The sequence below is a fragment of the Nuphar pumila genome, chromosome 10, assembly GCF_984573655.1.
Source record: "Nuphar pumila chromosome 10, dmNupPumi1.hap1.1, whole genome shotgun sequence".
NCBI lineage: Eukaryota > Viridiplantae > Streptophyta > Magnoliopsida > Nymphaeales > Nymphaeaceae > Nuphar > Nuphar pumila.
This window is the reverse complement of record NC_143258.1, coordinates 1,993,219-2,007,389: the sequence shown is the minus strand read 5'-3', so window position 1 is coordinate 2,007,389 and position 14,171 is coordinate 1,993,219. Positions and strand designations below refer to the sequence as shown.

General features: G+C 40.0%; 1 pseudogene; it reads right to left on the bottom strand.

Annotated features, from left to right (window-relative positions):
• Window positions 1-1,181: 1,181 nt before the first annotated feature.
• LOC149823214 (7-deoxyloganetic acid glucosyltransferase pseudogene) lies at window positions 1,182-4,207 on the bottom strand (annotated as a pseudogene).
• Window positions 4,208-14,171: the final 9,964 nt, after the last annotated feature.

Sequence of the window (14,171 nt, the reverse complement as noted above, 5' to 3'; positions counted from 1 at the left end):
ATATTTGATTCAAAGCCCTAATCAATAAAAATCAAAGAAAAAAATCTTAATAAAAAAATAACCTAATCAAACTAAATATAAAAAACCCTAATTAAAAAAAATGATTCAAAGCCCTAATCAAAGAGAATGAGAGAGTAACGAAGAAGATGGGGAAGAAAGAAGAAAAGGAGGGACAGAGAGAGCAGGCCTTTAGCCATCGGCCTCGCTGCCTGGCTGCTTCACACGAGAGATAGAGAGAGAGAGAGAGAGAGAGAGAGAGAGAGAGAGAGAGAGAGAGAGAGAGAGAGAGAGGTCATGGTTAGACTCCCATCCACCCGAGTTTTCTTTAAGTGGTGTTCCCCCGTCCCGTTCTTTGTGTAACAGGAGAGACCATTTCATGGACACGCATGTTCGCTACATCCGGTGTTTGATTGTTGCGGTATCCCGCACGTCCACAGCATCAGCGTCATGCACGACGCGCAGAATGTCAAACACACCCTAAAAGATCTGCTTACATATCACAACCACATCATTGAAAGCTGGTTCCCTTGGTGTTGGGAGGGGTCATGTTAGGAGAATGGGATCTAACCATTCTTACCTTCAAACCTTGGTGCCATACACCTTGTGAGATCTCCTTGTTCACTTTGTTTTTATCAAACCTGATGCCACAGCAGACTTCAGCTTTTCGAAATTGACTCGTGGATCACATTTTTTTTTAACAAAAAAGTGATTTTTTAATCATAAAGTTTTGATATTTTTGCAGTCATTAACTTTTTTTAATCATAAAAAATCCTACACGCATGTCGAATTTCAGTCATATAAATGGTGATTCGGCTATATAAAGCATTTTCATCACATCTATGAGGTCAGATTCAACAAAAACCACATGCAACAATGAAATCTCACAATGGGTATAACATTAAGATAAGTAGATCCTCATCTCATATTAAGTGAGCCTACAAGACGCAGAAATTCGAACCCGTGTTCAAACACTTATCATTGCACCAAACAGTGTCTTATTTATTTATTTTTTAAAACACAATACTGGGAATTAATTATGCAACACCATGCACATCTCGATTGATGCCAAGATGGATGGATGGATGGCTGGCAGCGGCGCTGCATATAATGTGAACACTTCCAACAATCAATATAATATCAATGGCCAATGTCACTCTAAACAGTGAAGCAAAGGTACAACCCTAACAGCTCAAGCTTCTCATGTCACTAAACAACCTTCTCAAGTTGCTAAGCGATGAACCTCCTTCCTCAACGCTCCTTTTTGCACGTTCCTTCATTCTCATCATTTCAGCCCTCAATTCCTCACCCCTCTTGCTCATCAACTCTTGCACCAAACTCTTGATGGTACCCCTAGAACACGTATCTTTCATGTCAATTCCCACCTTCCAAACATGGCTCACAAACCTGCTGTTGATCTGCTGGTCAGCAAAGAAAGGCCAGCACAGCATCGGAACTCCACAGCTGATGCTTTCTAGTGTAGAGTTCCACCCACTATGCGTCAAGAAGCCACCAACCGAGGGGTGGGCCAGCACCTTCTCTTGTGGAGCCCACTCAACCAGGCAACCCTTCTCAGCCAACAACTCCTTGGGAACACCACCAGCCTCTCCGGTAACGAAATCCGGCCGGACGACCCACAGAAAAGGGAATCCGGCGTCGACCAAGCCGTGGTAGAACTCCATGAGCTCGGCTCGGGTGACTCGTGTGTAACTCCCGAAACTGACGTAGACGACCGAGTTGTGATCCCTGCGATCAAGCCACTCCATGCAGGAGTCGTCTTCCTTCCACAGGCTTCCTGACCATGAGGAGATCGGACGGTCGGGAGTGCTCCATCCCAGGAGGGTGTGGAGTGGTCCTATCGTGTAAAGGGAAGGGAAGTGGGCCTGGAGCTGAGCGAGCACGGGACGTTCCAGGTCGTCGAAGGTGTTGAGGATGAGGCCCGCGGCTCGAGTCGAGCTGTGGGTCTCGGTGGTCACGAAGTTGAGTCCCGGGTCGTCGAGGTCCGTTGCTCGGCAGACACTGGGAAGGTCCCTCACTCGCACCAGGCCGTCCATTCCGGGTATGCATCTTGTCAGCCGGTCCATGTCCTCCTCATCTGCCAAGCAAAAAGAGTTCAGTTCCACTCACCCCCCATAATTCATACCCCTCTTAAATCTTATAAAGTTTTGATCAAATCTGACCCTATAGATGGATTCAGCATGTTCGATTTAATAAGAATCACCCTTGGATCCTATTTTTTCAACGACAAAAATATGATTTTTTAAATCACAAAATTTATGTATTTTATCAACTGTTCATTTGTGAACCGCAAAAGAAATCCAACTAAATGAATGACGTAGATCACATCTGTGGAGTCTAATTTGATCAAAAGAACCTGCATCAATGAAACCCCAAAAAGGGTAGGAGGATGAGTGAAACCGGTTTGAACCAAAGCCAGAAAGAAAAACACGTTGAATTAGACTTATAAAAATATAGTGAACGATATTAATCAAAGATGGAAGTGAGGATTTTGAGCCTCCAATGCCCTGGTATTAAAGTCCGATTCATTATTTTTTCTAGTGGGAATTGTGCCATGGAGAAATTTTTAGTGTTGGTTATCGCTCTTCTCTTCCCTTTTTGGTGTGCTAGTAGAAGGAGGGTGCTTTGAAGTATTTTCTTCAGGCCATGATTGTTTTTCATGCCCCTTGAAGAAGAAAGAAGAAGAAAAATCTCGGTGAGTTTAAAATTAAAGGAAAATTTATAAAGTATCAAAACAAGGAATCATAAAGGGATATAAATTTGAAACAATCAATTGTAAATACAATAGACTTAGCAGAATGGTGTTATTTATTTTTTTTTAGTTTTTTTTGGTCAATCTAGCACCATAAATGTGATTTGCATGCTTTATTAGTAGGAAGCTGCTTTTGGATCATCAGAATCCAACCTGTACACAGGTTTTTCCTACGATCAAAATATCAAATGCTATGAGTTTTCTTACTGATAAAACGTGTTTTTTCATTAAAAAACATAATCCAAGAGATGGTTCCTATTAAATCTAGCATGTTGAACACATTCATAAGGTTAGATTGAGTTAAAACAACCTGCATCATGATATTCAACTTGATTGTAAGTACAGTTGATTGTACCAAAAATATAGCCAACATAAAAAAAAAAATGAATGGTTTGATAACATTGTAATTTTATCATGATTTTATTGTTGGTAAATTCATTATGATAAAGCCCAAAAAGGATTTGGCGTTGTGGGATGGGGCCTAGGCCTAGGCCGCTTGGCAGGCAGTCTAGGTTCAAATCCCATGGGCATCACCTCTTGTGCAAGCCAATGCACCATGAGGGCAAGGGGTAATTACGCTCACGGAGTTTTATGCTGTCAGAACAGTGATCGTAGCAGAGCCAGCGTGGCTAGGTCTATGATCCTGTGGGTGGTTTCTCCATGTAAATATCAAAAAAAAAAATTATTATGATAAATTAAAAGAAACATTGGTGATGTTTTTTACTGTCTTTGATACCCATTGTTTGGTGTTAGTATCCACCAAGTTGATATGCACAGAAAATTAGTAGCTTCTGAAACCCATCTGATTATAAGTTTATAAGTCCCTTGAAATGGCAAATGCACAGTAAAAGAATTGGTGGATGTCAAAAATAGAGAATTCCAGCTTCTAAGAACAAGTAGGAAACGAGTACCTCTGATCGGTATCTCCCCTCCCTGAATGAGTCTTGGTATACAGAAATACGCCCACACACTGCTGGCACTAACAGTCCGGAATGCAAACACCGGAACTCCTAATTCCGTGGCGACGTCGATCGCGAAAGACATGATGCCATCAACAATCAAGCAATTGATCTCCGGATGTTGACGGCTCCCTGAATTCCCAGATTCAGAGGCCAACATCTCTCTGAACATGACCCTTGTTTTGGTATCCAGTGAGGTGTGCAACTCCATGGCCAGGTCCGCCGACCTCAGGTGGTCCGCCGGCAGCCCGTCGGAGATTGTTCGGAGCCTGAAGTTGGGAAGCGACGACAGTTGAGATAAGAGATCTGAGGATTGAGAGAGGCGCTGGTGGTTGTGCTCAGAATTGAGGAAGGTGACATGGAAGTGAGAGAGGGAGAGGATGAGCTCAGCCAGCTTGAGCATGGAGTTGATATGGCCTTGTGCTGGGAAAGGGAATATGAGGATGTGGGGAATTGCTGCTTCACTTCTCTCTTCAGCCATGAGTTGCTTCTCTGCTAGGGGCTGCTGTGAGTGACAATGGACTACTCCAAGGCTACCAAGATAGAGCTTACCCAGAATGGAGAGTCAGGCCTTGTACAAAATAAAGCTGTCCCCTAAATAAAGTGTCATTTGTTCTGGAATAACAAAAGTGATTAATGAGTGCAACTTAAAGGTAATCTTAGAGCCTTGTGCTGGCATATATTATATATTATTAGGCTGGTAAACGAGCCAATCAACCGAACAAATAATGTTCAAGCTTGGCTAGTACTTGTCGCGAGCCAAGCTGAGCTCAGGCTCATGACAGAAATGAGTTAAATAAGCTGAGTTCGAGCTGGCTAGTTTACAAAAGGAATACATTTTTCAAGATTGAAAACAATAGAATTTGGAAATTAACCCAACTAATCAAGCTTAAATTGACTCATTTACAAAATAAATGCATTTTTTCAAAGATGTAAGCAATAGGATTTAAATTCTATAATTATTTACCTGTAAGCCAAATGCTTCAGCCATGCAAGCTCTATGACAGGGACAACTTGTGAATGTCACCGAGTTGATGAGATGTCACAAGTTCGAAACTCACAAGTGGCGTCCTTTTCTACAATGTGAAAGCTGGGTGTACTCCCTGGTGGGCAGGAAGGGACTTAAAGGGTTTTACCAACCGGAGGAGTACAGCCAATGTGCAATCGGTGATTGAAGGGGTTTTTCTCTTAAAATTATATATATATAATAAATTTATTATTAACTAACAAGCCTATATGGCCCGCAACGAGCCAAACGCCAGCTGTCCATGATCAGCTTACCAAACCTATTTCACGAGTTCAGGTGAGCTCTTTATAACCAAACACAAGCAGAGCCATGATCGAGCAGCTTATCTTGGTGTAAACCCTTAAGCCATATGAATAGTCAAATTAGAAAGGAAAAAAAATGGCCAACTTTTCAATTTCCAACAAACCATTTAACCCGAGTTGGGATAGTCACCAGAGTTTTCATATACTTTTGAAAAACCACCCAACATTTTTTGAAAACTCAAATACCCATCAGACATTTCACACTTTTTAAATGACCACCCATTAAGCAAAAACCAGCTTAATTTATTCTTGAAGTCATGTCATTGGTTAAAATTACCATGTTACTACCAAAAAATCTTTTACATAATCTTTTTTGTTTATTAACAATATAAAGTTATTTATTCACCTTTAAGAATGCTATTGGGGTGTCAAAGAGTACTAAAGAAAGGCAAGGATTTTATTTTTTGAGACAAAGAAACCAGGGAATTAAAGGATGAAGTAAAGATTTAAAATAAAAAGTAAGCTTTTTCTTTTTAAGAGGTAACATTAATTAGTCTTTCCATTATGTAAGTTTAATGATAATTACCTCATGGTTATTTGCTCAACCAATTTTAAAAGTATGAGGTGTATCTGAAAAATGAGGAGACTTTGGTAGAGTTTTTCACCCATTCTAAAAATGTCTGCAAAAATGATTTCCAGCAAAGTTTGGCACACTAGTTATTGGATCTTCGTCAAGAAATTTTTTTTTTTTTTTAAGGCAAGCTGGAGTAAGGCAGACTCCTACCAGTTATATATACAACTATACCATTGAGTTTTGAACCTGCAATGTCGCAACACAAGGTGACTTGCGCTAGCTGCTCCTACCAGAAAAGCAGAGCCCCAGTTTGTTTCTTGAACAAGCTTTTATGAGGTAATCTGACTGAGGTCTCCGTTCGACAGTATTAGTTGAAAAGCTGGGTCTTAAATGTCTTTTAGGAATAACTGATACCTTTTTTGGTATACCGGAGAAAAAAATGGTACTTTAAGCGAAAGTTTCTGGCGGTGGACTGGCCCAAAGCCACTCGCCACTTTGGTCATGACATGTTAGTTGGGACAGCTCAGGACAGAACACCCCAAGACAGGAGCTACTGGAGAGATTTATTTGGCCACCTGTCGAACTGTAGAGCCTCATCCGTGAAGTGGGTCCCACCCAAAAAAAAAAGAGTCCATCGGATATATATATATATATATATATATATATATATATATATATATATATATATATATATATATATATATATATATATATATATATATATATATATATATATAGATAGATAGATATGGTTTTGATATTTTGCAAGATAAAAATCTGAATTTGATGCATATTAGATATAGAAAACAAATAGATCTACTAAGAGCGTGTTTCATTCTGAATCCAAATCCAAATCTAAATTCTAATATGTATAACTAATGTCAAATTATATTAGTCAAATATAATATTGACCAGATCCAATCCAAATCCAAATCATTTGCATCCCTACATCTTCGGCTCTTTTGAATAAAAATGAGAGGTGAGAGGGGCTTGGGCCCCATCTGACCCACCACTACGTGGAGCTATTTGGTTGGTGCCGGACACTTTATCAATCTAAGTCAGTTTAAGTATTGGGCCCCAATCATTGAATCACGACAAAACAAACAGTGTTAAATTAACTTCATGGGCCACAACCGAGCAATATAAGCAGTGCTAGGCTCGGAGTTTTAAGCTGTCAGCACGATCAGGTCTTAATTGGCGGGTGGGGTTTGGTTGCTACTAAAATGAGGAGCTGTAAAAGTGGCAGTCAATAATTTAAAGGGAACATTTAAAACTATCATTTTAAACATTTAAATCAGTGAGTCAATAACTGCCCATGAAAGATTTGGGACCTCTTAATAATACTATATTGGAATTCAAGTTCGGAAGTCCTTTTTTTTTTTAAAGGCAAGCTGGCGTTAACCCCACCAGTTATTATTCAACTTACCAGTGGAGTTTGAACCTGCAACCTCCCACTAGGGATGGCAGTAGACCCGGGGAAAGTGGAGCACTGCCCCGCCTCACCCCATTTGGATCGGGGATGAAGAGCATGAAACGGAGATGGAGGCAGAGATGAAGGTTAAATTCATCTCCGTGCAGGAATGGACTTATGTTTTCTCTCACCCCGCCCCATCCCGGTCTTGATCCCCACCTTACCCTGCCCCGCCCCATCCCCAATCCTTCTAAGTGATTACAGTAAACCAACGGAAAATGGAGCCCCGTCCCGCCTCACCCCCTTTTGGACCGGGGATGGAGGACATGAAACAGAGATGGAGGCAGGGTGGAGGTTAAAATCCATCCTCATGCAGGAATGGAAGTTCAAATTTTGAGACGGGGCGGGGGTGGAGACCTTGTCCCCCCACCCCCACTCCATTACCATCCCTACCTCCTACCAAAAGAAGGCATACACTCACAAGCTCCTACCAACCACGCGGATCATGAAAGATTTGGGACCTCTTCGCTACTATCTTGAAATCGAAGTTGAGAGGTTTTTTTTTTTTTTCAAAAGCCAAGTTGGCGTTAGGCAGACCCCACCGGTTATTATTTAGTTTGAACTACAAAGTCCCACCATAAGAAGGCCTGCACTGACAGCTCCTAGCAAGCATGCAGAGTCCCCTTGGTAAGGGCTTTTCTTGAATCAAAGGAGATATGCATGCAGGGGCGGAGCTGGGGGGGGAGCAGGATTGGGCTGTAGCCCAGTCCTGCCTCAGAAGCTGGGTCGGACCTGACCCGGATCCGAAACCCGGTAGGGTTTTAAAACAGGGCCCCTGTTACGTATTATATTCTCTTTCTCCCCCATCTCTCTCTCCCTGCTTGCAACAACCGACGACGCCGACGGAATCCAGATACGGTCGCCGCCGCTAGTGCTTCTTTTGTTCCCTTTCGGTGTTGGCTTCAGTGTCGGCTTCCGGTGAGTTGCAGAGTTCCTAAGCAAGCCTCAGTCAGTGATCTTCGAATCGAACTCTCTCTCTCTCTAGGTGGATTCTCATTGTCTTTCTTCATTAGTTGAAAACGAAAATCTGTCTTCATCAATTCATTTAACAAAAAGTAATCTTGGAAAATAGGTTCTTTTAATGTGGGTCATATGAAATAGATGAACAAATTGAAAAGAACAATTGGGTCTTTGTTTCGATTTGCCCAGTATCTTATTTGGATTTGGTTGCCACTCACTAAGTACCTAGTGATCTCAGACGTTGAATGTAGATTCATTCTTTTGCATCAGCAACAAGAAAATGGATTCACTGATTATGGTGAACTGGGTCGCTAGGGACCTGTGATCTAGTTCATTTGAACTACTTTTGCATTTTGATGGCTGGACCAGTGAATTCTGTGATCCGGATCTAGCCTTGAACAAAGAGCACTAAAATGTTCACTCTTAACAAGTTTAGTTTCTTTAACATTTTTATCTTTTTTTTGGGTGGTTATATTCAAGATATAGTGTCTTGGTGAATCTTGACTGAAGAATCAGTACATGATGGTTTTTGCTACCACCACATAATTTGATGCTTTTCATGGCAGTGTTGATCCAAAATTAATTCGTTCTTCTGGTTATTCACTTGGAAAAGTTAAAACATGTAGCCCAATTTCAGGAGATTGCTCTTGTTAACTCGTTTCAAGCTTCTGGATGCTTTAGTGAGTCAATCAGGATGTCATTGTTATGCTTATAAGTGCCTCTTTTTTCTTCTATCTTTAGAACTGCATTGATTATTATATCACTTTTGCAATTGATGCACTTAGAAATTTTGTTGAATATTTGTTTTTGGTGGCAATGTCTAATAGGTTCTTATACTCCACATATATCATCTGGATGTGCATTACCAATCTGTAATCAATAGTTGGACATGTTGGTACTTTCTTATTTTGATTTATTTTGTCATAAATAAAATGTATGCATTGTTATGAACTTCAAATTATCGCACCAGTGTTATATATTGCCATTAGATAATGTTTAAGAACTTTATGTTGAGATTGAAAAAGATTGCAGCAGATAGTTTGATTTGTCCATATGAAATAGATTTTTATTAATAATTATAGCCATTTTTTATTTTATCTCAAAAAAAATTTCCCATATCAAGAAGCCAGTAGAGAGAAAGGGTTCATGACTAGCTATTACAGAGATCTATCTATCTGGATGAAAGGTCATGTTCCCATTGCAGCAATAACGATCAGAATGGCAGCCCTAGAAAGACTCTTTATGCAAGCCCAGCTCAAACTCGTTCGAAAAAATAAATGAGGCGAACAAGAATTCAGGCTCGGTACATGTAAACAAGCTGAGCTTGAATAGGCTGTCCAGCTCGGTAAGCCTGATTAAGCTCGACTCATATAGTTATATAAAAATTTTAGATTTTATATATGTATGTATTTTGTTCATAATATAATCACAAAGAGATGTCTTACCTTAATGGATACGTCATTGGTCATCTTTGAAAGTGGTATGGATTTAAATATCACTGTTTCCTCTCTTTCAAAAAGCATTTTTTTCAAAAATTTTGAAAACCTTTTTAAGCTAAAGGTATTCAGCTCGAGTCTAGCCAAGCCATTCTCAAGCTCTCGGCTTGAGTCGATCCTTGACTCTATATGGCTTCTCTGATGCATACTGGGCTGAATGCCCCCATTGCACAAAAAGATCCACTTCAGGATTACTGTAAAACCCGAAATTTTCTTATTATAAAATATTTCAAATTATGCAAATTGGGCCTAGATCCACATTTCGGATCTAGGACCCATAAAGGGGGTAATTAGGATTAATTGATTTAAATCTCGATTTAATAATAATAAAAACAATAAATAAATAAAATTTTAAGTTTTTAAAACTTATCCGAGGATCCACAGTTGGATTCATTCGGATCCAACTTGTGGATCCATATAGATTGGGGCCGGGTTACGAGTCTCGGGTTCGGACCCGAGCCACGCCCCATGCAACAGCCCTTTTAAAGATAAGGGGCAACCCGATAAGGGTTGTCCGATAGTGCGTAACAGAAAAGGAAAGGGGGAAAGGGGGGGGGGGGGGGGGATTACGCAGGGCGTAACCTCCCTCCCCCCCCCCCATCTCGGCATGGAGGGGGCCGATAAAAGGAGGAGGGGAGTTAGGGGTTCTCTCTCCCTCGCCTCTCTCTCCACTCAGTCCCCCATCTCTCTCCCTCGTCTCTCTCTCTGTCTGCGTGCGCATCGGAGGAATAGGGCACGCCGGAAAAAGTTGTGGCAACCCACAGCCACCGCAGCTCCAGCGAGCACCACTCTTCACGGCAGCAGGGTGGAGCGACACCAGCTGACCGTGCCTACGCGCCTCCAGCCTCTGATCGTCGGAAAACCAGCAAAAAAAGGTATGGTTCTTCTTTGAAACTGGGTGAGGAATCGAACATGGTTTCAATTCCGTAGTTTGATTTGGGGTTTTCGGTAGGGAGTTCAGTTTCTTTTCTTTTGCTGTATTCAAGCAGTGATGGGGTTTCAGTGAGGCCCTAAATCGATAAAAAAAGGGGGGGTTCCGATGTAGGAAAAAGGGGTTTGCTAACAATGATTGGGGAATTTGGGGGTTTTCGTTGTAGACCTCATCTAGTAAACCTATTGAACGATTTTAGGTCTAAAATTTTTCCTTAAGGGTTCCTAATGTGGGGTTCTCGGTTTTTGATTTTTAAGGGGGAAAAAGTTTTCGTAAATCCCACAATGGAAACCCCAAAATCTTTGATTTGGGGTTTCGGTTGTCACAAAAGAGGGATTTGGGGATGATTGACGAAAACCCCAATTCAGCCGATTTGGGTTTTTTTTATTAGGAATCGAGGTATATGCTTATGATAAAAAAAATTTGTCTAATATATACTTGTTTAATATATCTGAGATGCCAGCCATTCTTTGTTATAAGAATACACAGTGTAATGAGTGTAAATTTCAGTATATTAGCACATCTAGATATACTTGTTTATGTCGATAACATGTAATACTTACATTCTCTTGTTCTGAGGAAATGGCATTAGTACCAATTTTGGATTTTTTTTTCATTGTTGCATCACAACATCGACTGTCAGATGTATGGGTTGTACACAACCTAATGAAGAACGAGTTCAATGACAGTTAATGGAATTCTGCTCTATGTTTCAGAATACATTGATTTTCAGTGTTAAGCATAAAGATGTTCAAAGTAATTACATACTGCACATTAACTTTTGTTTATAGTTTTAAGTCCATTGATAATGTTGGAATTTTTGGGGTATTAAATAAAATCAATTGTTGCTATATACTCACGGATATGGAGACTTTTCTGTAAGTATAAGACAACCAAATTTGGTTTAATAACACAAAATTGTGGCTCAGTATGGAACTTGTACATGGAAAACAGAAAATTTTCCAGTAAGTGTAAATGAAATTGCATATCAGAACTATGTATTGTATATTTTCGTGAAATTTTATTTTCAGATTAAAGCATGAATAGTGTAATACACTGCTGCTAGGTTCATGAACTGTTAAAGTCTGACGGAATCTTGCATGCATTACCTAATGTGGTGTTGTAGGCTGTCTATTGACATAAGATGGTGCTTGAGTGTGGTTAAGCTCAAAGTTTGTAAGATGTAGCGTGGGATCATTGAAACATAAACTAAAAATTTTCAGTTGTGTATAATATTGCTCATGTTACATTGTTTAGGGAGGATGGACACATAAAACTGAAATTTTATATGTAATGTATCTTGCTTTGTTGTCTCTAGCTGAACATTATACTTTTGTCTAAAGTCCATGTGTTATTTAAAAGCTTGTGTATTGGATTGTATGGAAACACTTGCCGTGGAGGTTTATGCTTTCACTTGACTGTTATGATTATGGTACACATGAGTGTGAGCATGATTCAATCATTAGTAATTCTTCTTGAATATGCACGGTTGATTATTGTGTGAAATGGTACATGTACACTCACACACTTAAAAGAAGACATGGATTTAGTTAATGCCCATACGTGATGTAGGTAACACACACATATTAAAAATGCATATGTTTGGGTTATGATTTCATAAGTGCACATGCTTTTGGCACTTTGGCCTAGTGTGATAAATGAAACACTAATTTGGTTTCATTATGTGGTGCATTGATGGCCTAAATGGATCATTATCGGCCTGAAGAGCCGTGGGTTTGGTTTTCTTTCACATATGTTTTTAACTGCATCACTTGAACCACCTAAGATGGTTTGGCACATTACTACATTGTTCTAGTGGTTTATACGGGCTGGAGTCCCGAATGGGTCCCTACAAGGGAAGATACAGAGTTTTTCACTTTACTTTTGCATATGGTGTGACAAACTTAAAGAATTAACTTTAATATAATGAATAAGAACAGTGTAATATACATTCTGGGATATTTCATCTGGAGTATGAGAATCTTGGATATCCGGTCTTGGGGAGACTGTGGGGATACAAAAACTCTGTGTGCGTTGTTGCCCCTGAACCCGATATTGAGGTTCTTTCTTCTGGCCACGGTTTTATGGAGAGTCCGCCACTTTACCCGGGGGTGGTGTGTTTGACACAACTGTTGTTATGGTACCAAGGAAATGGCACTTGTGGGCGTGGGGTGTCCCTTGTGTCCCCGACATTAGATGTAGAGGTCTAATGTTCCGATGGATTGTGTTGTTTCCTGATATCGGTCGGGGGCTAAGTTGGAACCCAGTAATAAAATACAAATTGTGTGTTAAGTTACCCTGGGAACCTACTTGACCTCGGAGTTTGAACCCGTTTGGTGTATCCGCGGGCAACGGTAATTAAAAAGAGGAACTTAAGGTTGTGTGCATCTAATAGGGCATGCATATGGAAAGATGGAACTTAAATGAAAGATAACAGAAGAAATCATGCATTGCACATAATCATGCATTTTTCTGTTATGCATTAGATCATGCATGTTTGAATCATTCTTGATATTATGACATAATTTGGTGGTAGCATATGATTTACGTTGTGAAATCATGTTGCAAGGTTTGATTATTTAGTTCTTGATATATAACACTGCTTTACTGTTCTTGACTGATGAGTATATGCAATTATTTGTAGCTATGGATATTTGAATGTTGCAAATTTTATATCTGCACTCACTCAAATCATTACATGAAATCTTATCCATGTTCTTTCTCTCACCTGGTTTCTTTAGAAGTAGCTGTGCTCAGAATTTCGGTTCTGACACCGTACTTTGTTGGTTTTTCACAGGAAATGGTGAACAGTGAAGTTGGACATGCATCTGGGGATGGATGAGAGTCATACTTGGGCTTGTCAGCTTCAGCAGAGGACATAGTGGCTCTTTCTTTTGTCTTCTAGTTCTTTTTACTTTCTGCAATTGATTACTTCACTTTTGAGTTGTGTATGAGACTCTTATTGGTTCATTAATAAAAGAGTTTTAGTTGGTTGGTTATGGATGATGATTGCAACTTCGTTTGTAGTGGTTGGGTTATCCAATGGAAAGTTGAACTGTGAGGACCCCAGATCTCTGGGAAGGTTTCCGCAACTCTTAAAAAAAAATCCCGCATTTTCAAAGGGGATGAGTTGGGGTCCTTACAATTACGTACTTTCCTAGGAGAAAACTGGAATCCTTGGAGATGATAACACTGCTACACCTAGAATCCAAATTCAAATAAGTAGCATATTCTAGAAAAATAATTCAACATTGGTGGGGAAGAAAATATCTCATTGCCAAATAAAGCATCATAAGAGAGAGAGAGAGAGAGTTGGGGAACCAACTAACCGATGCTACACCCAGAATCCAAATTCAAATAAGTAGCATATTCTAGAAAAATAATTCAACATTGGTGGGGGGAAAAATATCTCATTGCCAAATAAAGCATTATAAGAGAGAGAGAGAGAGAGAGAGTTGGGGAACCAACTAACCGATGCTACACCTAGAATCCAAATTCAAGCAATGAGTTTCTTGTAAATAGTCATTTCTTGGGCAACCAATTAACTCAGGCTTCTTGATGAAGTCTTCAGGCTCAATGACCTAATATGTTCCAATAACTTCTCCAAATTCTTCAAGGAAGAACCTCAATGCTCCTCCATGCACTCTCCTTCATCCTCCTAGCATTCCCCCACAATTTCTTACTTCTCTTGCTCCTCAACTCCTGCAACAAACTCTTGATGGTATCCCTCGAACAGGTGTCCTT